We start from the raw sequence: 25081 nt of genomic DNA, 5'->3' as shown, positions 1-25081 counted from the left end.
AGGATGTACAAGGTAGAACACAACACAAGGACTAGTTAGACACAGGGGTGGACAGAAGGTAATGAAGGCACTGCTTGCAAGATCTTACAACCTAGGGGATTAAAAATAATGGAGTATGCTCAAGTCGAGGTGACAATTAAAGCTATTGATTGTTGCAAGTTGGAACACGAGAACTTAGAAAACAGTGTGTGCTCCTGATACGTTGAAATAGAACGGTTCTAGAAAATCAATGTGGATTTGCAGAAAATCTTTTGCGTAAAAATGTAAGTTTGTATTAGAGACTGAATGGTTGTACTTAATGCATTTTATAGATCTATTCGACCTATAGTATATTTGTTCGCATACAGGTGCAAGTATATAGGTTCAACTCTCCATGTGGCATTCATCATGACTGAAACTGGTGTCAGACATTGAGGGGGGGGGGGCATGTATGAAGCAGTGAAAAGAGTGGAGAAGTGAGCCAGTGGAGATGTTGCCAATAGCAACTAATCAGCTTTGAAGTAACACTGATCAAATGCATTCTATAAAATTATACCTATCAGCTGAATGGTTGCTCTAGGCAACTTCTCCACTGGCTCACTTGACCACTCTTTTCACTGCTTCATACATCTAACCCTAAATGTTTCACTAGTCCTGTTATTACAGGATAAAAATGAGTCATGTGTTCCTAAAATCAAATCTGCCTGAAATACAAATTGACTAATACAAATTGACTTTACAGAGGAGATCACCAGGAACAGGGCTGAATTATGGGTGGGAAGAATGGGTTTCTCCTCCTCGGGGCACCAAACATCATGCCCCCTGACCCCCCCCCCACCACCACCACCAAAATGTTCCCTACTACGCATATTTGCTCTTTTTGAATGTTTTCGCAAGCGTGTAAAATAACTGGTCTAGTCCACCAAAGATCTGTATATATCTCCAGGTAATATGGAAACAGTAAGGTACTGTAAGTACATGGAAAATAGGTAGCCACAGCAAGACAGACAGAGGGGAAAACCCATGTTAGCCACGTCTATTATGTCATCAGTCAACTCTTTTTTTTGCATCAGATTATCATAATTTGTTCGATTAAGTTTTTTTTTAAATCTAATTTATATCAATATGGACCGTTAAGGAATTTTACTATATAAATTAGAAACCTAAAAGAAAATACCTAAACATCCTTTATATCACATAACATGCCAAATGTAATAGTGTGCCATTTTCAAAATGCTACATTTTCTGCATCTTTTAAATCATTTTTAAAATGCAAACCCAGCCTTTAGAAAAAAAAAATTGCCACTTTAAATTCTATGGCAAAATCACTGGAAAAGAACATTTTGCCAAGTCGAACCCTATTACATCTGGCCTGATGCCTCATTTGAGAGTAAAACCCCCATCTCTTCCCAAATTTCCGGTCATTCATTTATGAGTCTAATCTAACAGCACCCAATTCACAGAACTGTAATCTTGGTGGCTAATTCTCATTGAATAGCCACATCTGTACAAATAATCTGTTCAAAGAATGTCAATACTTGCTGTAGCTCATTTAGGTTAGTCACAAGTACAAAAAAAACAAAAAAACAAAAAAAAAAAACATCTACTGTTGCATGGCTCTAAGTATCTTTTAGAAAGCATGCAACAACAAAAAAAAAACATTTACCACATAGCATAAGTATGAAATGTAATATGAATTTCTAGTCATAATATTGTTATGAACACACTTTGCTTCAAAACATATTATACTGTTTTTATGTGGAACTGTCATTACATGTACAATATAGGTTACATTGCATTCAGTTATCAAAGGGCGTAACTCAGAGATGGACCCAAACACGAAGGTTTTGTACATCTCTGATGTTTATCGATCTGCACATCTGTGACTATGGTCGCAGTATCCTCTAAACTGCAGCATGATTGGCATGATGAACCCGTTTGGGGGCGGGGAAATAGGCGACAATGGCCAGCGTTCCAGAAAACAGGGGCATGCCGCCCAGGTTTTCTGGGCTTGCCAAGGGCAGTGGCTGTATCCTTGGATGCTGCTACACTGGTCCAGCGTGAAAAAACCCTGAGCGTTACGCAGATGTCCGATGTTCTCGCAGATTATCCAATGGTGTGTTTTTGGATGCAGCAGCGGATCACTGAAGCCAGCAGGTGGCGTCTTTACATAAGACGCCTCCTGCAGGATTAGCATATTTTCGCACAGCAGCTGCATCCAAAGACACAGCTGCTGTCTGAATCAGGCCCAAATATGTGACTTGCTCCAAATGAAGATACTTATATTGTATATATTCGGTTTCTTGAATAAAGTAAGATAAATAAATGATATATATTTATATTTCTGGTCCACAAAGTTACCGTTCCCTACAGTGTAGGCAATGGATGTTTTCTGAATACTTTGGAAATGTTAATAGCTAACACGACAAGTCTATGTGAAGTAGGAGATACATATTTTGAAATGACTATTAAAACATTTGATCAATAACTGGGTTTATTAATAAAAAAATAAAAAAAAAAGTCACGGGAGACCTTTAACCATCATTCTGACAACAATCCAATGTACACCGATGAGGTATATTGTATGGTCAGTACCCAAAATAGAATATCTTTAAATAGCAAATTACTATCAGACTTACAAACATCACTGGCTGTATCTACTGTTCCTTTTGTAGACCCTTTTTGGTCAGCTCAAGCCTCCTCAAATGTCATCATAGAAAGGAGAAGATCGGAGACTTAAGGAGCTAACCTGACACGTTAAACTGATTAAAAAGACAGCAGCCAGCCCACAGCCTGTTCTGTTGCAGACATGGAGAGACACGTCACCGCTATATATTTAACAGTAGAATCAGAGCTGGAGATAGAAACAGGGACAATTATAGAACAGATCTCTGGGACATAAAGAGACCTTAAGGACTTTGCTTCTGGAATTGTTCAGACTTATAAAGCCAGTGGATAGGAGCTAGATGAACATAAACAACGTATCTGTTTTTTACACAACAGCCTTTGCTAGATAATAATATATGTAATAAAAGCACTATGTTGGTGTTCTCTATTAGATCTGGCCACTCTACAGATAATCCTTTGTTATCTGTTAAGCTAGAACCTACATATGTTAACTTAATAGGAGCATAAAATGGGCAGTCTCATCCTAAAGCAGGTGTAAGAAACCCTCATTTTAAGAGCTTATTTCATTTGAGCACAGCAAAGACTGGGGAGCTTCAAATACCGTAAATGACAAAAGGCAACTACTTAGTGTGATGTTTGCCCAATTAAACGGAAGACATTGATCAGGCAAGAAAAAGAACGTTCACTTCTCCTTTTAAACACCAGGGATGTAAGAGGGGGGAAAAAAGTAATGAGCCTTTGATGTCAGGGATTGAATAGAATTCAAAACCTGGCTTTGCCTTAGATGGTTTTCACTTGCAAAACAAAATACCACCTTCAAAGTTCAATAACTAAACACAATCAGGTGAGAGACAGAACATCAAAGTAATTCGCTAAGTTTCAAGGAGATTTTAAAGTAAACAAATAAACAAAATAAGCAAGAAACAATAGGGGTCATGAACACAAGAAAGATAAGCATCTGAAAAGATACTTGGTACAAGTTATTGAAGTTCAGAGATCTAAAATATGAACAAGACATCTTAGTGATTTAATGTACTGGTGCACAGTAATAGCTCACGCATTCAAAACTAAAGAGATTATCAGTGCATTGTATGCAATAAGATACATATGAAACATACATTTCCACATGCCATTTTATGGGTGGATCCAAAAACCAGGAGGTTGTGGCCACCGAGTCTCATTGGACCAGTAATGTCACTTTTATGACCCAATATGCATGATGCAGTGGTCTATACTGAATTAATAGGCTGCCGCCTCGTCTTTCCAGTATATATCACCGGTTCACGGTTGGGGAGGGCACCAGAGCAGCATCAGTCCAGCATTGGACTAAGTGGAGTGCCGGAGCATCTGCTCACCTTATACTTGGTTCCTGCTGCATGTGCAATGCATGAGGATTTCCAGCTCAGGGCACCCACATCTCTTGTGTGACAAGGAACGCTTCTTCTCCAGGCTACTATTCACTTTTTGCACTTTTGCACCACACTTTTGGTGTGCACAGCAAGATTTTGCACAGCGTGATTTGCACAATTTAAGCACTAAATTGGGCACAGACTTCGACATGGCAGCTTCAACTTCGGAACACACAGACTTCACTTCATTTTTGCTACATTGTGATACACACGATACATTGAGTTTCTCGGATCTGGAAGCCGAAAGCATCCTGCATAAGGATCCAGCGTTCACGGAGAATGCTATTACATCCGCTGAGGAGGCACAGCGTGATTTACTACGCCTCATGAAACGGGAAGTAGACTATTTATATCATAGCAGGACATTGTCCGATTACTACAGGGCGAAACAGCTACCTCGTGGTTTCAGGGTACACAATGTACCTACTATTGGACGTTTTAGCATGGATTTTTGTAAAAAGTGGGTCTCTGTTTTAAACAAGTGCTCAATGGACTTAATTTTATTAGTGGTGGAGGAATCCACCAAGGAGTTTGAAAAGACCAAAGCACAGATTGCACAGTTTAAACTAGACCATGCAGTGTTGTTAGCATCAGAGGATGCCAGTGGTTGGTTATCTAAATTAAAAGATCAGGTGGAGCAGTACAGAGTAAATCTACTGAAGTTTAAAAAAGAAAAATTGCACAAAGTGCAAATGGATTACACCCAGCACAGGGTGTATCCATGGCTAGGAAATGTGTCTAACCCACAAGGTAGGTTCAGACCAGCCCAAGGCCGGCGTGATAGGAGGTGGCTGGGCACCAGCACAACCTCTGCCAGCGATTCAGATGATCCTCAAGGTGCAGCTGCTTTAAATCCCAAACGCAATACCCCTTTAGGGGTCAAGACCCGCGCCATTATCGCGGGTCGAGGAAGAAACATCAGTTCACCAGACGAGGGAGACAAAATCAAAGGCAAAAGCAAAACAAAGCCACCAAAACCGAGGAAACATTAATATTTAACTTGTCCGACACGCCGCTATCACCAGCTGAAACAAGGGTGCTTAGTAAAGGTCTGACGTTCGTCCCCACCAACTTTGGTGATGATTTTAAACAGAAAATCAGCACATTCAAACTGCACCGCACTTTAAAGATCAAAGAGCACTTTGGTAAACTACCTCCACAGGCGACCAAGGATCCACTGCCCCCACGAGTCCAGAAATTAGGCCCTCGATCAAGATTTGATCCAGTGTCCACCAATGCTTCCTTGAAAACTTTTAACAGAATGCTGGAGAATTCGGCTGTCCAATCAAAGAAACGCCAGTTTCATAATTTACAATATGAGGAACGCCTGGCCCTGAAAGCGTTAAGCAATAGAAAAGATATAATAATCCGGGGTGCCGATAAAGGCGGATCAATAGTGGTTCAGAATACCACTGATTATACAACGGAGTGACTGAGGTTACTTGCCGACAGCGATACATATTGTATGTTGGACAAAGATCCATCAACAGAGTATAAAGCAGAATTGACAGCACTGCTGGAAAGAGCAAAATCGGAAGACCTAATTTCAACAGACATGTTCCACAAATTGCTGCCGGATAAACCGGTGGCTCCTATATTCTATACTATTCCCAAGGTCCACAAGGACGCACAGAGACCCCCGGGCAGACCTATCATATCTGCCCGTGGGTCCCTGTGTGAGCCGGTGGCCATTTTTCTGGACACTTACCTGCAGCCTTGCATCCAAGCTATTTGCACTTATTTAAAAGACTCCAGCACTTTATTACAGACACTTAGCACTTTTGAAAATGTCCCCACTGATGTGGTTTTGGCCTCGGTGGATGTCACCAGCCTGTACACCTGCATTCCTCATCAGCGAGGTCTGCAGGCTGTGAGGCATTTGATAGTGGGGAATGCACTATACATTGGGCCTGAAATTGAGTTTTTTCTTGAGTTATTGTGGTTTATGTTAACACACAATTTTTTCATTTTTGATGGGAGGTTTTACAGGCAGCGAACGGGGTGTGCCATGGGGTCTTCCGTGGCACCCTCGTTCGCTAATGCCTTTATGTGGGAGACTGAGCGTGAATTATTTTTAGCCAACAGGATTATTGCTGACAGATTGTTCATTTACTATAGATATATAGATGACGTGCTGATTTTTTGGCGAGGTGAGATACAGGAATTGGGCGCACTCATCGATTCACACAATCAGTCAGAACATCCAGCTAAACTAACCATGACCAGTGGTCCAGTTGAGATTTGTTTTTTAGACATTTCTATTAAAATCCATGACGGGAAAATCCTGACATGTCTCTATAGAAAACCTACCGATCGCAACACCATCTTGCGATACGACAGCTTCCATCCTAGATCCACTGTGAGAGGCCTTCCATACTCCCAGTTTTTGCGAGTGTGTAGGGCCAACAACAGTGATTCAACAAGGGCTTGTCAGTTGAGAGAAATGGAGGATAGATTTTTGGCCAGAGGCTATCCTCGGTCACTAATACGATCAGCTCGCTAGAAAGCAGAGACAACACAGAGGGATGATTCGGTGAAATCCAAACAGTCTAAAGACATGTCCCGTATCATTCCGTGGGTCTGTGAGTATGATGTGACAAGCAGTGAAAGGCAACGGCAAGTAAAGCAGCTATGGCCTATGATAACATCAGACCCGGAGCTTAGGATGCTACATGACAAACGTATCATGCCCAGTTATAAAAAAGGAAAAAGTATCAGGGACATATTAGTGAAAACCGACATGGCAAAATTGAGAGTAAACCCCACACATTTCCTCACCAGGCGCAACGGTTGCTTTAAGTGCACCGGTTGCACCACTTGTTCCCACATGTCACCAGGGACCACGATAGCCCACCCGTTTTCAGGCAAGTCGTTTAAGATACAGTGGCCCCTCACATGTAGCACGAAATTCGTTGTTTATGCCATCATCTGCCCATGCGGGCGATATTACATTGGCAAAACAGAGTGCCAGTTCAAAATTAGAATGGCACAGCATAGACTGGCCATTCGAAATGCTCTGGCATCTGGCAGTGGAGATCAACCTGTGGCCAAACACTTCGTAACCTTTAGACATTCCATGGCCACGTTTAAACACCGCATCATCGATCACGTCCCCGAGTCCATACGCGGGGGTGATCGAGGTCGCAAACTATTACAGCTGGAGTCTATGTGGATCCATAGGCTCAACACATTGAAACCTGGGGGGTTGAATGAGAATTTAGGACTCATTAACTTTCTGTGAGGTTAGTGCGGCCCTGATGTAAGGATGCCGCACTTAATGAGAGGCAGGTTTGGAGCGATTTTTGCACATATTATTATCTGAGAAAAGATGTGTTCAGCAGAAGGCATTTACTTCAGAATAAGCAGCCAGATAGTTATTGCCCGTTATGATTTTTTCATCATAGTCAGCAGCCCTTTGGTATAATAACAAAAGGGGCTTTGTTGTGCAAATTTTTCTGTGTGCACCTTTTGATGTTTTTAAATTGTTTTTAAATTGTTCTTAGCACTAGCACTTTACATTGATGTATTATTGACGGATATATATCATCTTAAGTCTCACTTCAGCCATTGTTTTATTTATATGTATTTTGTTACACAGATTGCAGTGTTACCATGGCAACATCAGGGTTTTCCCAGCCAGGCTCAGTGATCTCGCGGGACCTGGAGACGCTCTGGAGGTAACTCGAGCGACGCGGCCAGGGAGCGACAGCTGGGCGGTGAGTACGAGCGGTAGCCATGGCAACGCGGCTCGCACCCGGGACGTCACTTCCGGTCCCGCTGAGACGCACAGCCGGGCGGAAGCCATGAAGGGGTGGCCATACAGACACGCTGCAGCTGTGGAGTGAGTGGGGTCAGGGGGTAAGTGTTTTGTCTATTTAAACATTCACTGTTTGACACTTGTGTTATCCTGAAGAAGGGGACTAGGTCCCCGAAACGTTGATATGATTTGCACCATTTGCACAAATATATGATTGCAGTTACAAGTCTCTGAGTGCCGCATCGTCTTTCCAGTATATATCACCGGTTCCCGGTTGGGGAGGGCACCAGAGCAGCATCAGTCCAGCATTGGACTAAGTGGAGTGCCGGAGCATCTGCTCACCTTATATATATATATATATATATATATATATATATATATATATATATATATAGATACTTCAGAGCGACCAATGGTGTCAATGAATATTATAACAGGAGGGTAAAATTTAAAAATTTATTAATCACAATAAAATTTGCACCAATAGAAGATATAGACAAACCACAGTAAAAAAATATATATAAAAAAACCACAATAAAAAATCTATTAAAAATCTATTAAAAATTCAGAGATACAAAAGTCAATACAAAAATATCACCAACATATACAGAAATTTGTTTAAAAAAAAGGAGTATATATGGTAAAACCTAGGAGGACTCAATTTAGAAAAAGTATATACTATCGATTAATAAGATCAACTATTGGTAAAAAAATCAATATCTTAACTTAAGAGAAGGTAGGTATCACCAACGCGTTTCGTCCTATCTGGACTTCCTCAGGGGGCAATGAGTAAGTGGGACAGCACAGGTATATATACACGTCAATGAGGAAGTGATCTCTACATCACTTCCTGTCAATTAGGAGCACCAAAAATTAGCATATTGAAATACTTTTTTAAAAATAGGCTGACACATGCTCAATCCACTACTTGGATTGCGCTGAGCAGAACCGCTATTATATAGGTCTAATTTGAGCTCAGGGAAGCCTTAAAAAGCTCCCTGAGCGTTGTTTACCCGGACTTCCTGTCCGGACAGTGGGTAACATCACGTCCGCCCCACTTCCGGCGTCATGATTCCTGTACTGCGCATGCGTCGGGTATGGACATCCCGGACCCACGGCGCATGCGCCCGCGAGCAATGTCCGGATCCTGACACAGTCAGTTGTCGTGTTTACGTCCATTGCGCATGCGCCGGGTACGGACGTCCCGAACACACAGTGCATGCGCCCGCGATCAGTATACAATGTTAATACATGTACAGCATATGATCAGAAAGGGTGGGGTGTACTTGTGTGTCTGCAACACCTCCAGGACGAATTCCACTACTAAGGGGAAGTTCTGTATATGGTTATGTTCATTCATTAATCACATCTGATGATATCAAGGGTTGGCATCCATTTTCTTGGAGCATGCTGCTTGCAGACACTTATTGCATACAGTCCCAGTGGCCATCTTTGGTGGGATATTTCTCAATGGGAAACACATAGGAAAAATGAAGATAAGAGCAGGGTCATACAAAGGTTTCAAATATAAAAATTGCCTTGTTTCATTTATTAGATATAATTTCATAGAGGATATTGATGGTGTCTATTATATAAATAGGCTTAGACCCATATACATAAGATGCAAGCTGAGACTAGGTACGTAGGAATGTACAGTGTAAAAACATAAGAAATTCATTAAAAATAAATAAATAAAAACATTTTTTATACAAAAATATTTCTTGCAAGGACAATAATGAAGACCTACATAAATAAGAGAAAATGGGAAAGGGGGGAAAAAAGGGGGTGCGGAGGGGCTGGAAAATAGTGGCAATAAGGTAATAACAAAGTTTTATAAAGAATGCCAGGAACTGAGTTTCTTTCTGGCAGTACAAGAGACTGCATGTGTTTAAAGCTCATTTACATATCACCCAAGACACCAGAGGCCCCTCTGGGAAGACATAGTAACACTCTCACATCCCACATTCCAGCCTACAGCACCCGGTCTTCCATGATGGTTCCCCATCTATGTACTGGCCGGGCCCAAACACTGCTTGGCTTCCAAGTTCGGGCGGAATTGGGCATTTCCAGTGTGGTATGGCTGTAATAGTGGTATAATATATGGGTCTGCAAGCTGCGACGGCGAGGCAAAATGAGGTAGGTCACCCTGGTGAGATAGTTAAAAGTGCAATGTGCTCACGTCATAAAAATGGGGCTATTTCATAGCCCTCATTGAAGCCTTCAGGATGCAGAGTGTTCAATTCAAAAATCCAAAACATCTCCCTCTTGGATAGGAGGTTGCCAAGGTCTCCACCTCTCTCGCCCAATGAGACAAGTTCGATGCCTTTGAAGGTCAGTTCCTCAGGGTCTGAATTATGGCACATGTGGAAATGTTTAGAGACCGCATGGGATAGTACCTTGTTTTTGATATTCCTTACATGCGCCTGGATGCGGATCTTCAGGGGTCTCTTGGTTTTTCCTATATACTTCATTCCGCATGAGCATTCCAGCATGTAAATCACTGAGATCGTGTTGCAGTTAATGAACCCCTTGATCTTGTACTCTCTGGACCCATCTGTATTCCTGAAAGTCTTTCTGTTGGGGTGCAGATACCGACACATATTGCAGCGACCACACTTATAGCATCCGACACACTTGGGCAAAGATCCTTTGGTGGTATTCAGGAAATCACAGAATCTCAAAGACCTGGTGGCACCAAGCATGCTGAGGAAGAAAGAAATCAAATCAGGTATGCCCAAGTGTGTCGGATGCTATAAGTGTGGTCGCTGCAATATGTGTCGGTATCTGCACCCCAACAGAAAGACTTTCAGGAATACAGATGGGTCCAGAGAGTACAAGATCAAGGGGTTCATTAACTGCAACACGATCTCAGTGATTTACATGCTGGAATGCTCATGCGGAATGAAGTATATAGGAAAAACCAAGAGACCCCTGAAGATCCGCATCCAGGAGCATGTAAGGAATATCAAAAACAAGGTACTATCCCATGCGGTCTCTAAACATTTCCACATGTGCCATAATTCAGACCCTGAGGAACTGACCTTCAAAGGCATCGAACTTGTCTCATTGGACGAGAGAGGTGGAGACCTTGGCAACCTCCTATCCAAGAGGGAGATGTTTTGGATTTTTGAATTGAACACTCTGCATCCTGAAGGCTTCAATGAGGGCTATGAAATAGCCCCATTTTTATGCTGTAAGCACATTGCACTTTTAACTATCTCACCAGGGTGACCTACCTCATTTTGCCTCGCCGTCGCACCTTGCAGACCCATATATTATACCACTATTACAGCCATACCACACTGGAAATGCCCAATTCCGCCCGAACTTGGAAGCCAAGCAGTGTTTGGGCCCGGCCAGTACATAGATGGGGAACCATCATGGAAGACCGGGTGCTGTAGGCTGGAATGTGGGATGTGAGAGTGTTACTATGTCTTCCCAGAGGGGCCTCTGGTGTCTTGGGTGATATGTAAATGAGCTTTAAACACATGCAGTCTCTTGTACTGCCAGAAAGAAACTCAGTTCCTGGCATTCTTTATAAAACTTTGTTATTACCTTATTGCCACTATTTTCCAGTCCCTCCGCACCCCCTTTTCCCCCCCCTTCTTTCCCATTTTCTCTTATTTATGTAGGTCTTCATTATTGTCCTTGCAAGAAATATTTTTGTATAAAAAAATGTTTTTATTTATTTATTTATTTTTAATGAATTTCTTATGTTTTTACACTGTACATTCCTACGTACCTAGTCTCAGCTTGCATCTTATGTATATGGGTCTAAGCCTATTTATATAATAGACACCATTAATATCCTCTATGAAATTATATCTAATAAATGAAACAAGGCAATTTTTATATTTGAAACCTTTGTATGACCCTGCTCTTATCTTCATTTTTCCTATGTGTTTCCCATTGAGAAATATCCCACCAAAGATGGCCACTGGGACTGTATGCAATAAGTGTCTGCAAGCAGCATGCTCCAAGAAAATGGATGCCAACCCTTGATATCATCGGATGTGATTAATGAATGAACATAACCATATACAGAACTTCCCCTTAGTAGTGGAATTCGTCCTGGAGGTGTTGCAGACACACAAGTACACCCCACCCTTTCTGATCATATGCTGTACATGTATTAACATTGTATACTGATCGCGGGCGCATGCACTGTGTGTTCGGGACGTCCGTACCCGGCGCATGCGCAATGGACGTAAACACGACAACTGACTGTGTCAGGATCCGGACATTGCTCGCGGGCGCATGCGCCGTGGGTCCGGGATGTCCATACCCGGCGCATGCGCAGTACAGGAATCATGACGCCGGAAGTGGGGCGGACGTGATGTCACCCACTGTCCGGACAGGAAGTCCGGGTAAACAACGCTCAGGGAGCTTTTTAAGGCTTCCCTGAGCTCAAATTAGACCTATATAATAGCGGTTCTGCTCAGCGCAATCCAAGTAGTGGATTGAGCATGTGTCAGCCTATTTTTAAAAAAGTATTTCAACATGCTAATTTTTGGTGCTCCTAATTGACAGGAAGTGATATAGAGATCACTTCCTCATTGACATGTGTATATATACCTGTGCTGTCCCACTTACTCATTGCCCCCTGAGGAAGTCCAGATAGGACGAAACGCGTTGGGGATACCTACCTTCTCTTAAGTTAAGATATTGATTTTTTTACCAATAGTTGATCTTATTAATCGATAGTATATACTTTTTCTAAATTGAGTCCTCCTAGGTTTTACCATATATACTCCTTTTTTTTAAACAAATTTCTGTATATGTTGGTGATATTTTTGTATTGACTTTTGTATCTCTGATCATATAATTTTTAATAGATTTTTTATTGTGGTTTTTTTATATATATTTTTTTATTATTGTGGTTTGTCTCTATATCTTCTATTGGTGCAAATTTTATTGTGATTAATACATTTTTAAATTTTACCCTCCTATTATAATATTCATTGACACCATTGGTCGCTCTGAAGTATCTTATCCACCATTTTTGAGATTACTTGCAAAACACCTTACCAGTGTTTTTTACTTAAGACATGAGCTGACGCCCTAAATATATTGAAGGGAGTGTACATTTTAGGAGTATTTGTAATAATTCTGGTCCATATACTAGTACAAATTGTTATCGCTAATTGGCGCTGCTCAGCTTCCTCCTTTTCACATATATATATATATATATATATATATATAGGTTCAGTTCACAATAAGGCATCTATAGGCAATAGCTTAAAAGCAGCAATACATATAGCAACTTGTGGCTTTCAGGCGGACTAGTCTGCAAATAAACACAGCAGATCTGGTGGTTGGGTGGGTGCACCGAACAAAAGGATCTCAATTGTTAAATAATAACTGCAGGACTTTCCAATTTAATGAGCCCACTGTGATCCTATTCAAATTGTTATCTCCTGGAATTCTAAAGTTGTAAGAGTATGAATTTATAAATCTAGTTTTCAGGGCAATGCACATTTTGGCACTATTAGCTTCAGCGTTTTGCCGTACCTCTGACCCGGTTATTTGTAGAGCTGCTGAGGGGCATAGGCAGATTAAGGGGGTGGGGGTATTAGCAGGGTAGATCTCCCTCAGGGCAGGTAGAGACACAGGAGTATCAGGTATCATGAGCTACCGATGTATTGTCCCAACCAGAGAAGAGATAGGAGGGGGAGAGAGCTGTAAGTGACCCAGGCATACCAGCTTCTCCTCCTCCCCTCCTGGGTGTGTGGGTCCTGTGTAACCTGTTATCTAACGAGAGCATTTAGGTCTAGAGAGACACACACAGATACAGAGTCCTCCTGAGTCCTGTCCCAGTGTTTAAGTAGCACATACTCTTGCATGTGACAAGATAAATTATAGATTTTATTTTTCTATGTGTATTTTAAGTTTAAGTTGTCTTTATTCCACTACAAGAAAACTTTATAAAATAGTTGTCTCTCAATTAGGTGGCGCTATAAACAGTACTCAGACATTATTAAACTATTCGTTTAATTCTAATATACACCACTGGTTTAAATTTAATATACACAATCCATACCTCAACAGGAAGAATAAAATGCTCTCCACTGGACTTCCCTCTTAATTTATGGCTTCAATCACCTGTGTTGAAATACCTTTCTTATCAATTAAATAGTTCAACACAGGTGACGCTAATCATATATTACGAGGGAAGTCCAGGTAGAGAGCATTTGGTCTCTCCTGGAATGGGTCATGTTGGGAGGTAGGCACAATCTAATATACACCCCCCTTCCACTGGGTCCCCTGTTTTAAGTGGTCCTGCCGAGAGGGAAGGGGTGTAGCGTGTACTAATTTCCTGGGCCTGACTTCTAGAAGGCGCCCGAGTTTACTGCTGCCTCCCCCCGCCGCTCTTACCTGGCAGCTGCAGCAGCCTCTCTCATCAGCCCAGCTGCTGCATGCTGTCTGCCAGGATCTGCTGTGGGATTAAAAATGGCAATGAACTCCCTAGTTGAAGCTCGCTACAGCTACCAAGTTAGGAGCGAAGGACTCCAAAAGTTCTATAGTAACTGGAAGGAACATGTTTCAAATAATGTACTTAAGTTGGTAAAATTCTTGCAGCTATCAACCAGCGGATACCACGGAGATCCGTATGTGTAACTGTACACAAAGCTGTTTCTAGCCAATTTGGCTCCCAGTGCGAGATTTAAAAATGCGCCCCCCTCCCCATGACATTAAAAAAAAAAAATAAATAAAATGTCCCCCCCCCCCCACCTAGATTAAAGAAGAAAAAAAAATCTTGCGCACATGCTCCCGGCAAGGGGTGTGACCTCGCCTGAAAAGACTACCTCACACCCCAGTTTTTGACCCTGCTCCAACAGATCGCGGCCACCATAGGAAAAAAAAAATTCTACCACATTAAGCCCCACACAGTAATGCCCCCTGCACCATATTATGCCACATACCGCAATGCCCTTGATACATTAAATCTCCACATTACGGCAGGCAGAGTCCCTACTTTACACATTACGACAGGCAAGAGTCCCCATTTTCCACATTACGACAGGCAAGAGTCCCCATTTTCCACATTACGACAGGCAAGAGTCCCCATTTTCCACATTACGACAGGCAAGAGTCCCCATTTCACACATTACGGCAGGCAGTGTCCCCTGTTTACACATTACGGCAGTTAGAGTGAGAGATTGGGGGGGGGGGGGGGGGAGAGAGAGAGAGAGAGACGGGCCATTCCCGCTCTTCGGCCCGTCTCCCCAGTCGCTCCTCGTGCCGGCCGCCTCTCCCTCTTCGTAACTTGGCTCCCCCTCCTCCTCAGTACTCCGCTCGGGTTAGCGGAGTTTCGCGGAGAGACGCGGTTGCGTTGTGACGTCACGACGCAACCGCGTCATTCCGCTAAACTCTGCCCCCCGAGCGGGGTACTCGGGAAGAGGGAGAAGCAGGGAGCCACAGTCAGTGCCGCGGCAGGCACCCCGTGCGGTTGCGCAGCTCGCCCGCCCCAAGAAACGGCACTGACTGTACATGTCAACACTATAAATGTTTTATGGTGACCTAGTAAAACAGGATTGAAAATTTGGATAACCCACCAATAAGATGTTTGTATGAGCAGTGTTAATTTTATTGCGCAGATCAGTTACACATGCACACACATGTATGTGTATAGAAAATATATAGAAAAGCTGGATTTTGAGCCTATGTGCTATTGCAGACTTATGTAACATGCTCACACTTTCAGCTTGCAGTAGTTAGACGATTCAGAAACAATCTACAATAAAACATTTCACTATTTAGTGGGGTATTTATCAAAGCATGGAGAGAGATAAAGTGGAGAGAGAAAAAAAAGCACTAACCCAATGGTTCCCAAACTTTTTTGCATTAAGGCGCCCTACAATATTAGCATTTTTTTCACTGCACCCCTAAGCCAGAGGGGGATGCGGTCAAGATCCCGCCGGACAGGATCCCGGCGGTCAGAATACCGACACCACGACACCCATAGAGAGAGAATAAATTAGTGGCATTCAGACTGCCGGGATCCCGTCCAGCGGGATCTCGTACTGATCCTGTGAAAGGTTCCTTTTGAGAAATTCAACAAAAATTCTTAAATTAAGTATATTGTGCTCACCTGTCACCCTGAGGATCAGCTATGTGGTGGTGGACAGGGTTATGTTATCTCATATTTTAGGATTAGCCGCTAAGAGCACTGGTTTTGCTTACCACATTTACTATAAAGTAATTTAATTCAGTAAGGGACCACCAACCCATGGCACCCTTGCAAGTTCCCAGTTTGGGAACCACTGCATTAACCAATCAGCAACTAACTCATTTTTAAAACACAGCCTGTATAATGAAAGTTAGAAGCTGGTTAGTGATTTATATCTCTCTAATTTATCGCTCTCCATGCTTTGATAAATAACCCCCCCCATAGAATCAAACCATTATATGGAGGGGATACATACCATTTACCAGTGGCTGTCATGATCACCAGCATGCCGGCATCGGGCGAGCGCTGGGAAGCCCCTTGCGGGCTCGCTGTACTAGCCATGCTGCGGGCACGGTGGCTCGCTGTGCTCCCCACAGGATCTATTCTCCCTCTATGGGTGTCATTAACACCCACAGAGGGAAAAAATCCTGTGGCATCGGTATTCCAGCGGCGGCATTTTACCGCCTGTCAGGATTCCAGCGTCGGCATTGTGACTGCCAGCATCCCGACAAGAGGTCTTGTGATTGCATCCAATATGGAGCACTGAAGAAAAATACAGGAAAGAAAGGGAGGAGAAAGAGAACCTGAGCAAATGACAATTAAACTTCTGAAAAGTAAACGAAGAATCAATTAACGGTGCAAAGAGCCACAAAGTGCAACACTTTATTTTCCCAATAACACAGCTTTATTACAGGAAGACCTACTAAATGCAGTTTCCTTTACTAGTCATACAATGATACAGTAAAAAATAAAACCGAGAACAAGAAGTGTAGCTCCAGCTCATCTACAAACCTCCTGCTTTAGTGTAAAGGAGCACTACTACGTTTTATGGCCCGAGGGATATGTACAGCTCATTTGAAGTGACTGAAAATAAAACTTACATGTCAAATATGTAGACTTCACTACAGGAAAAGAAAGGATGAGGTCCAGTCACCTAAGGTAGCATGCTATACCTAAACCCACACACAGTAACGCACTATACCCTTCTCCATCAACCATATAACAGCACACCTGACCCCCTCTGCCTACTGTAGCAGTGCACCGTGCACCCCCCACATAGCAGCACATTCTCTCCCTCCCCGTACTAAATATTCTTTCCTCCCAGCTATATCATGTTTTCTTGCAATTTAGGTCCATCCAAGCAGTGACACTTCAAGTACAACATGATTTTCAGAGTAAAGGGTCTATCCCAACTCAAACATGCAGTGCAAAAAGCTGGTCAGCAAGTGTGAGCAGCATCAAAAAGAATGCACTATTTGCCCTCAAAGTAAATAAGACAAAAATAAAATATATGTTTCCGTTTGCATCCCTTCCAGTACAACATAGCGTACGCAGCAAGAAACTCTGCCACTCAGAGGGACAGTATGACAGACTGAACCAAACGAAAGCCAGCTCCCACTGTGTTTATTGGGTATGGGAAAACACCCCAACTTCTCCAGCCATAGTAAGACCTGGCACAGTATGGCACAGAACTATGGGGATTTGAGACTGTAGAACTTAAATCTAGAGGTTAAAATAAGATTTTACTTACCGATAAATCTATTTCTCGTAGTCCGTAGTGGATGCTGGGACTCCGTAAGGACCATGGGGATATAGCGGCTCCGCAGGAGACAGGGCACAAAATAAAAGCTTAAGGATCAGGTGGTGTGCACTGGCTCCTCCCCCTATGACCCTCCTCCAAGCCTCAGTTAGGATACTGTGCCCGGATGAGCGTACATAATAAGGAAGGATATTGAATCCCGGGTAAGACTCATACCAGCCACACCAATCACACCGTACAACTTGTGATCTGAACCCAGTTAACAGTATGATAAACGCAAAGGAGCCTCTGAAAAGATGGCTCACAACAATAATAACCCGAATTTTTGTAACAATAACTATATACAAGTATTGCAGACAATCCGCACTAGGGATGGGCGCCCAGCATCCACTACGGACTACGAGAAATAGATTTATCGGTAAGTAAAATCTTATTTTCTCTGACGTCCTAGTGGATGCTGGGACTCCGTAAGGACCATGGGGATTATACCAAAGCTCCCAAACGGGCGGGAGAGTGCGGATGAGACTGCAGCACCGAATGAGAGAACTCCAGGTCCTCCTCAGCCAGGGTATCAAATTTGTAGAATTTAGCAAACGTGTTTGCCCCTGACCAAGTAGCTGCTCGGCAAAGTTGTAAAGCCGAGACCCCTCGGGCAGCCGCCCAAGATGAGCCCACCTTCCTTGTGGAATGGGCTTTTACTGATTTTGGCTGTGGCAATCCTGCCACAGAATGTGCAAGCTGAATTGTACTACAAATCCAACGAGCAATCGTCTGCTTAGAAGCAGGAGCACCCAGCTTGTTGGGTGCATACAGGATAAACAGCGAGTCAGATTTTCTGACTCCAGCCGTCCTGGAAACATATATTTTCAAGGTCCTGACAACGTCAAGCAACTTAGAGTCCTCTAAGTCCCTGGTAGCCGCAGGTACCACAATAGGTTGGTTCATGTGAAATGCAGAAACCACATTAGGTAGAAATTGAGGACGAGTCCTCAATTCCGCCCTGTCAGAATGAAATATCAAGTAAGGGCTTTTATATGATAAAGCCGCCAATTCTGACACACGCCTGGCTGAAGCCAAGGCTAACAGCATCGACACCTTCCATGTGAGATATTTTAAGTCCACAGTGGAAAGTGTTTCAAACCAATGTGACTTTAGAAAACTCAACACCACATTGAGATCCCAAGGTGCCACTGGAGGCACAAAAGGAGGCTGTATGTGCAGCACCCCTTTTACAAATGTCTGAACTTCAGGTACTGAAGCCAGTTCTTTCTGGAAGAAAATCGACAGGGCCGAAATTTGAACCTTAATGGACCCTAATTTTAGGCCCATAGACAGTCCTGTTTGCAGGAAATGAAGGAAACGACCCAGTTGAAATTCCTCTGTAGGGGCCTTCTTGGCCTCACACCACGCAACATATTTACGCCAAATGCGGTGATAATGTTTTGCGGTTACGTCCTTCCTGGCTTTGACCAGAGTAGGGATGACTTCTTCTGGAATGCCTTTTTTTCTCAGGATCCGGCGTTCAACCGCCATGCCGTCAAACGCAGCCGCGGTAAGTCTTGGAACAGACAAGGCCCCTGCAGTAGCAGGTCCTTTCTTAGAGGTAGAGGCCACGGTTCGTCCGTGGGCATCTCTTGAAGTTCCGGGTACCAAGTCCGTCTTGGCCAATCCGGAACCACGAGTATAGTTCTTACTCCTCTCCTTCTTATGATTCTCAGTACTTTTGGTATGAGAGGCAGAGGAGGGAACACATACACTGACTGGTACACCCACGGCGTTACCAGAGCGTCCACTGCTATTGCCTGAGGGTCCCTTGACCTGGCGCAATATCTGTCCAGTTTTTTGTTTAGACGTGACGCCATCATGTCCACCTTTGGTTTTTCCCAACGGTTTACAATCAGGTGGAAGACTTCTGGGTGAAGTCCCCACTCTCCCGGGTGAAGGTCGTGTCTGCTGAGGAAGTCTGCTTCCCAGTTGTCCACTCCCGGAATGAATACCGCTGACCGTGCTATCACATGATTTTCCGCCCAGCGAAGAATCCTTGCAGCTTCTGCCATTGCCCTCCTGCTTCTCGTGCCGCCCTGTCTGTTTACGTGGGCGACTGACGTGATGTTGTCCGATTGGATCAACACCGCCTGACCCTGAAGCAGAGGTTTTGCTTGACTTAGGGCATTGTAAATGGCCCTTAGTTCCAGAATGTTTATATGAAGAGACGTTTCCAAGCTTGACCACAGGCCCTGGAAATTCCTTCCCTGTGTGACTGCTCCCCAGCCTCTCAGGCTGGCATCCGTGGTTACCAGGATCCAATCCTGAATGCCAACTCTGCGGCCCTCTAGTAGATGAGCACTCTGCAGCCACCACAGGAGAGACACCCTTGTCCTTGGCGACAGGGTTATCCGCCGATGCATCTGCAGATGCGATCCGGACCATTTGTCCAGTAGATCCCACTGAAATGTTCTTGCATGGAATCTTCCGAATGGAATCGCTTCGTAAGAAGCCACCATTTTCCCCAGGACCCTCGTGCACTGATGCACTGAGACCTGGCCTGGTTTTAGGAGGTTCCTGACTAGCTCGGATAACTCCCTGGCCTTCTCCTCCGGGAGAAACACCTTCTTCTGGACTGTGTCCAGAATCATTCCTAGGAACAGTAGACGTGTCGTTGGAATCAGCTGCGATTTTGGAATATTTAGAATCCACCCGTGCTGACGTAACACTACCTGAGATAGTGCTACTCCGACTTCTAACTGTTCCCTGGATCTTGCCCTTATCAGGAGATCGTCCAAGTAAGGGATAATTGAAATGCCTTTTCTTCGTAGAAGAATCATCATTTCGGCCATTACCTTGGTAAAGACCCGAGGTGCCGTGGACAATCCAAACGGCAGCGTCTGAAACTGATAATGACAGTTTTGTACTACAAACCTGAGGTACCCTTGGTGAGAAGGGTATATCGGGACGTGGAGATAAGCATCTTTGATGTCCAGAGACACCATATAGTCCCCTTCTTCCAGGTTCGCTATCACTGCTCTGAGTGACTCCATCTTGAATTTGAACCTTTTTATGTAAGTGTTCAAGGATTTCAGATTTAAAATTGGTCTCACCGAGCCGTCCGGCTTCGGTACCACAAACAGCGTGGAATAATACCCCTTTCCTTGTTGCAGGAGGGGTACCTTGATTATCACCTGCTGGGAATACAGCTTGTGAATGGCTTCTAGAACTGCCTCCCTGTCGGAGGGAGACTTTGGTAAAGCAGACTTCAGGAAACGATGAGGGGGAAACGCCTCGAATTCCAGTTTGTACCCCTGCGATACTACCTGTAGAATCCAGGGATCCACTTGCGAGTGAGCCCACTGCGCGTTGAAATTTTTGAGACGGGCCCCCACCATATCTGAGTCTGCTTGTAAAGCCCCAGCGTCATGCTGAAGACTTGGCAGAAGCAGGGGAGGGCTTCTGCTCTTGGGAAGCGGCTGCATGGTGCAGTCTTTTTCCTCTTCCTCTGCCCCGGGGCAGAAAGGAGTGGCCTTTTGCTCGCTTGTACTTATGGGAACGAAAGGACTGAGATTGAAAAGACGGTGTCTTTTTCTGCTGATGTGGAGTGACCTGGGGTAAAAAGGTGGATTTTCCAGCCGTTGCCGTGGCCACCAGGTCCGATAGACCAGCCCCAAATAACTCCTCCCCTTTATACGGCAATACTTCCATGTGCCGTTTGGAATCCGCATCCCCTGACCACTGTCGCGTCCACAACGCTCTTCTGGCAGAGATGGACATAGCACTTACTCTTGATGCCAGGGTGCAAATATCCCTCTGTGCATCACGCATATATAATAATGCATCCTTTAAATGTTCTATAGTTAACAAAATATTGTCCCTATCCAGGGTATCAATATTCTCAGTCAGGGAATCCGACCATGCGACTCCAGCACTGCACATCCAGGCTGAGGCGATTGCTGGTCGCAGTATAACACCAGTATGTGTGTATATACTTTTTAGGATATTTTCCAGCCTTCTATCAGCTGGTTCTTTGAGGGTAGCCGTATCAGGAGACGGTAACGCTACTTGTTTAGATAAACGTGTGAGCGCCTTATCTACCCTAGGGGGTGTTTCCCAACGCGCCCTAACCTCTGGCGGGAAAGGATATAATGCTAATAATTTTTTAGAAATTAGCTGTTTTTTATCGGGAGAAACCCACGCTTTTTCACACACCTCATTTATTTCCTCTGACTCAGGAAAAAATATTGGTAGTTTTTTCTCACCCCACATAATACCCTTCTTTGTGGTACTTGTAGTGTCAGAAAGGTTCAATGCCTCTTTCATTGCCGTGATCATGTAACGTGTGGCCCTACTGGACATTACGTTTGTCTCGTCACCGTCGACACTAGACTCCGTATCTGTGTCAGGGTCTGTTTCGACCCACTGAGGTAACGGGCGTTTTAGCGCCCCTGACGGTGTCTGAGACGCCTGGACAGGCACTAACTGATTTGCCGGCTGTCTCATGTCGTCAATAGTTTTTTGCAAATTGCTGACATTATCACTTAATTGTTTAAATACAATCATCCAGTCAGGTGTCGACTCCCTAGGGGGTGACATCACCAACGCAGGCAACTGCTCCGCCTCCACATAATTTTCCTCCTCATACATGTCGACACACGCATACCGACACACAGCACACACACACCGGGAATGCTCTGATAGAGGACAGGACCCCACTTAGCCCTTTGGAGAGACAGAGGGAGAGTCTGCCAGCACACACCCAGCGCTATATATATATATATATACAGGGATAACCTTATATAAGTGTTATTCCCTTATAGCTGCTGTTAATTATTGTTATTTGCTGCCAACAATGCCCCCCCTTCTCTTTTTTACCCTGATTCTGAAGCAGGACTGCAGGGGAGAGTCAGGGAGCCGTCCTTCCAGCGGAGCTGTGAGGGAAAATGGCGCTTGTGTGCTGAGGAGATAGGCTCCGCCCCTTCACGACGTCCTTATCTCCCGCTTTTTTGTGTAAAATGGCAGGGGATTAAAATACATCCATATAGCCCAGGAGCTATATGTGATGTATTCTGTTTTGCCACCTAAGGTATTCTGTTATATTGCGTCTCAGGGCGCTCCCCCCCCAGCGCCCTGCACCCTCAGTGACCGGAGTGTGAAGTGTGCTGAGAGCAATGGCGCACAGCTGCGGTGCTGTGCGCTACCTTAGTCTGAAGACAGGATGTCTTCTGCCGCCGATTTCACCGGACCTCTTCGTCTCTTCTGGCTCTGTAAGGGGGACGGCGGCGCGGCTCCGGTGACCCATCCAGGCTGAACCTGTGATCGTCCCTCTGGAGCTAGTGTCCAGTAGCCTAAAAAACCCGATCCACTCTGCACTCAGGTGAGTCCGTTTCTTCTCCCCTTAGTCCCACGATGCAGTGAGCCTGTTGCCAGCAGGACTCACTGAAAATAAAAAAAACCTAACTAAACTTTTATTCTAAGCAGCTCAGGAGAGCCACCTAGATTGCACCCTTCTCGGCCGGGCACAAAAATCTAACTGAGGCTTGGAGGAGGGTCATAGGGGGAGGAGCCAGTGCACACCACCTGATCCTTAAGCTTTTATTTTGTGCCCTGTCTCCTGCGGAGCCGCTATATCCCCATGGTCCTTACGGAGTCCCAGCATCCACTAGGACGTCAGAGAAAGTAGTTTCCAAACACGGTCCTCAAGGCACCCCAACAGTCCAGGTTTTATGATATCCTTGCGTGTGCACAGTTTGTATAATCAAACTGACAGGTACTAATTATGTCACCTGTGCCTAAGCATGGATATCCTTAAAACCTGGACTGTTGGGGTGCCTTGAACCACTGGGTTATATACTGTATTTCACCAGGGCAGCGAAAAATAGCTTTGCAGACTGCATGCAACCAGAGAACCACTAGTTTAATAGAAAACAGGGGTGTGTAATGTGGGGGAGGGGAATATAACAAGCCACTAAATGATAATTAAGAATCCTTTGTTTCATTGTACGTAGCCACCCAAGGGACAACTCAATTCTAACATTGCTTATTTTGCTGCAGAGGGTAAAATGAGCAGCACAACACCAGTATCATTCTGAAATGAATCATCCACCCAATGCTCTACATACAGGTAGAAAAATCTGGTGATTTTACAGGGAGACCAATGCTGTGCAGCCTCCTGTATAATTTAAACTCTCTCAATTAGATCCCACAAAATGAAATCTGCTTTTCCACTGCAGTGTAAAGCGGCTCTGTACTTCGCAATCTGCGGCCGACCTGCCAAACTCCTCCTATTGGAAAGCGCTAATGTGTCAGAAATGAGCCTTCTGGTCTCTATCGATTTAACATCTTACAACAAATAGTATGGGGATGTATTAATGCACAGGTTCTCAAACTCGGTCCTCAGGACCCCACACAGTGCATGTTTTGCAGGTAACCCAGCAGGTGCACAGGTGTATTAAGTAGTCACTGACACATTTTAAAAGGTCCACATGTGGAGCTAATTATTTCACTTGCGATTCTGTGAGGAGACCTGGAAAACATGAACTGTGTGGGGTCCTGAGGACCGAGTTTGAGAACCTGTGTATTAATGGATATAATTTTGTGCTCCTCTACAGGCCCTCAGTAAATGCAGTTTAATTGCTCATGTTAGTCAAAGATAAAACACACTCCTATAACCTGCGGGCTATGACAGCACAAAGCCGCTTACTTTCAGAGGAACACATAGCCAATTTCAGATAAGACGATTCTAACACATTTGGCTTATAAATCTAGAATATGAAAGGAGATTAAACATTCTTTAACTATCTGTAATGACTTGGAAAAAAACATAAATAGAGCTATACAGCTGTTCTATACATAATCGTTTCACACAAAAGAATAACCTGCAGGCTGCTGTGGAGAACATATAACAGACCAAAGACCAGACTTGTGCAACAATCAGAAAGAATCATTCACAACAGCTTCTAGTTACAAAATCTTTATTGCTCTTGCTTTACTATTCGATTATCATGTAGGAAGAATAAATCACCTTGTGCTGGAATTTAAAGCCCTGCAATAAACAACTCAGACAGCCACCTACAAACAAGTAACACACTGTAATATTTATTTGTGGTACGGAGGGAATAAGTAGTATCAACCAGCACTGTTTTCTTTTGTGATGTGATGATTATTCCCTTGAAATATCTGGACTGTGGCATGGCGTCTATTTTTCTTTATTGTTAATAGAAGTGGTCTTCAGTATGCCGGCGGTCGGCCTCCCGGCGCTCAGTATACCGGCGCCGGGAGCCCGACCGCCGGCATACCGACACTTATTTTCCCTCGTGGGAGTCCACGACCCCCCTGGAGGGAGAATAAAATAGTGTGGCGCGCGTAGCGTGGCGAGCGCAGCGAGCCCACAAGGGGCTCATTTGCGCTCGCCACACTGTCGGTAAGCCGGCGGTCGGGCTCCCGGCGCCGGTATGCTGGTCGCCGGGAGCCCGGCCGCCGGCATATCGTAGTGAACCCGTTAATAGGACTTGTTACATTAAAAAAAAACGTATTTTGAAAAACAGTGGGTGCCAAGCAAAAGGATGCTATAACCCACATTAACCATTCAGAAGCCTGCTTTTATATAA

At 44.2% G+C, this 25081-nt stretch overlaps 1 protein-coding gene and 2 pseudogenes across 2 annotated transcripts in view; 1 reads left to right on the top strand and 2 right to left on the bottom strand.

The window, feature by feature from the left end:
• The window catches only part of TMEM192 (transmembrane protein 192), a 221969-nt gene that overhangs the window by 30938 nt on the left and 165950 nt on the right, over window positions 1-25081 (bottom strand). The window lies entirely within an intron of this gene.
• On the bottom strand, window positions 9742-9861 carry LOC134949147 (5S ribosomal RNA; annotated as a pseudogene).
• Window positions 11058-11177, top strand: LOC134949140 (5S ribosomal RNA; annotated as a pseudogene).

This window comes from Pseudophryne corroboree, chromosome 1 (assembly GCF_028390025.1).
Source record: "Pseudophryne corroboree isolate aPseCor3 chromosome 1, aPseCor3.hap2, whole genome shotgun sequence".
In the NCBI taxonomy this organism is placed as follows: Eukaryota; Metazoa; Chordata; class Amphibia; order Anura; family Myobatrachidae; genus Pseudophryne; species Pseudophryne corroboree.
This window is presented reverse-complemented; position numbering and strand designations above follow the sequence as displayed.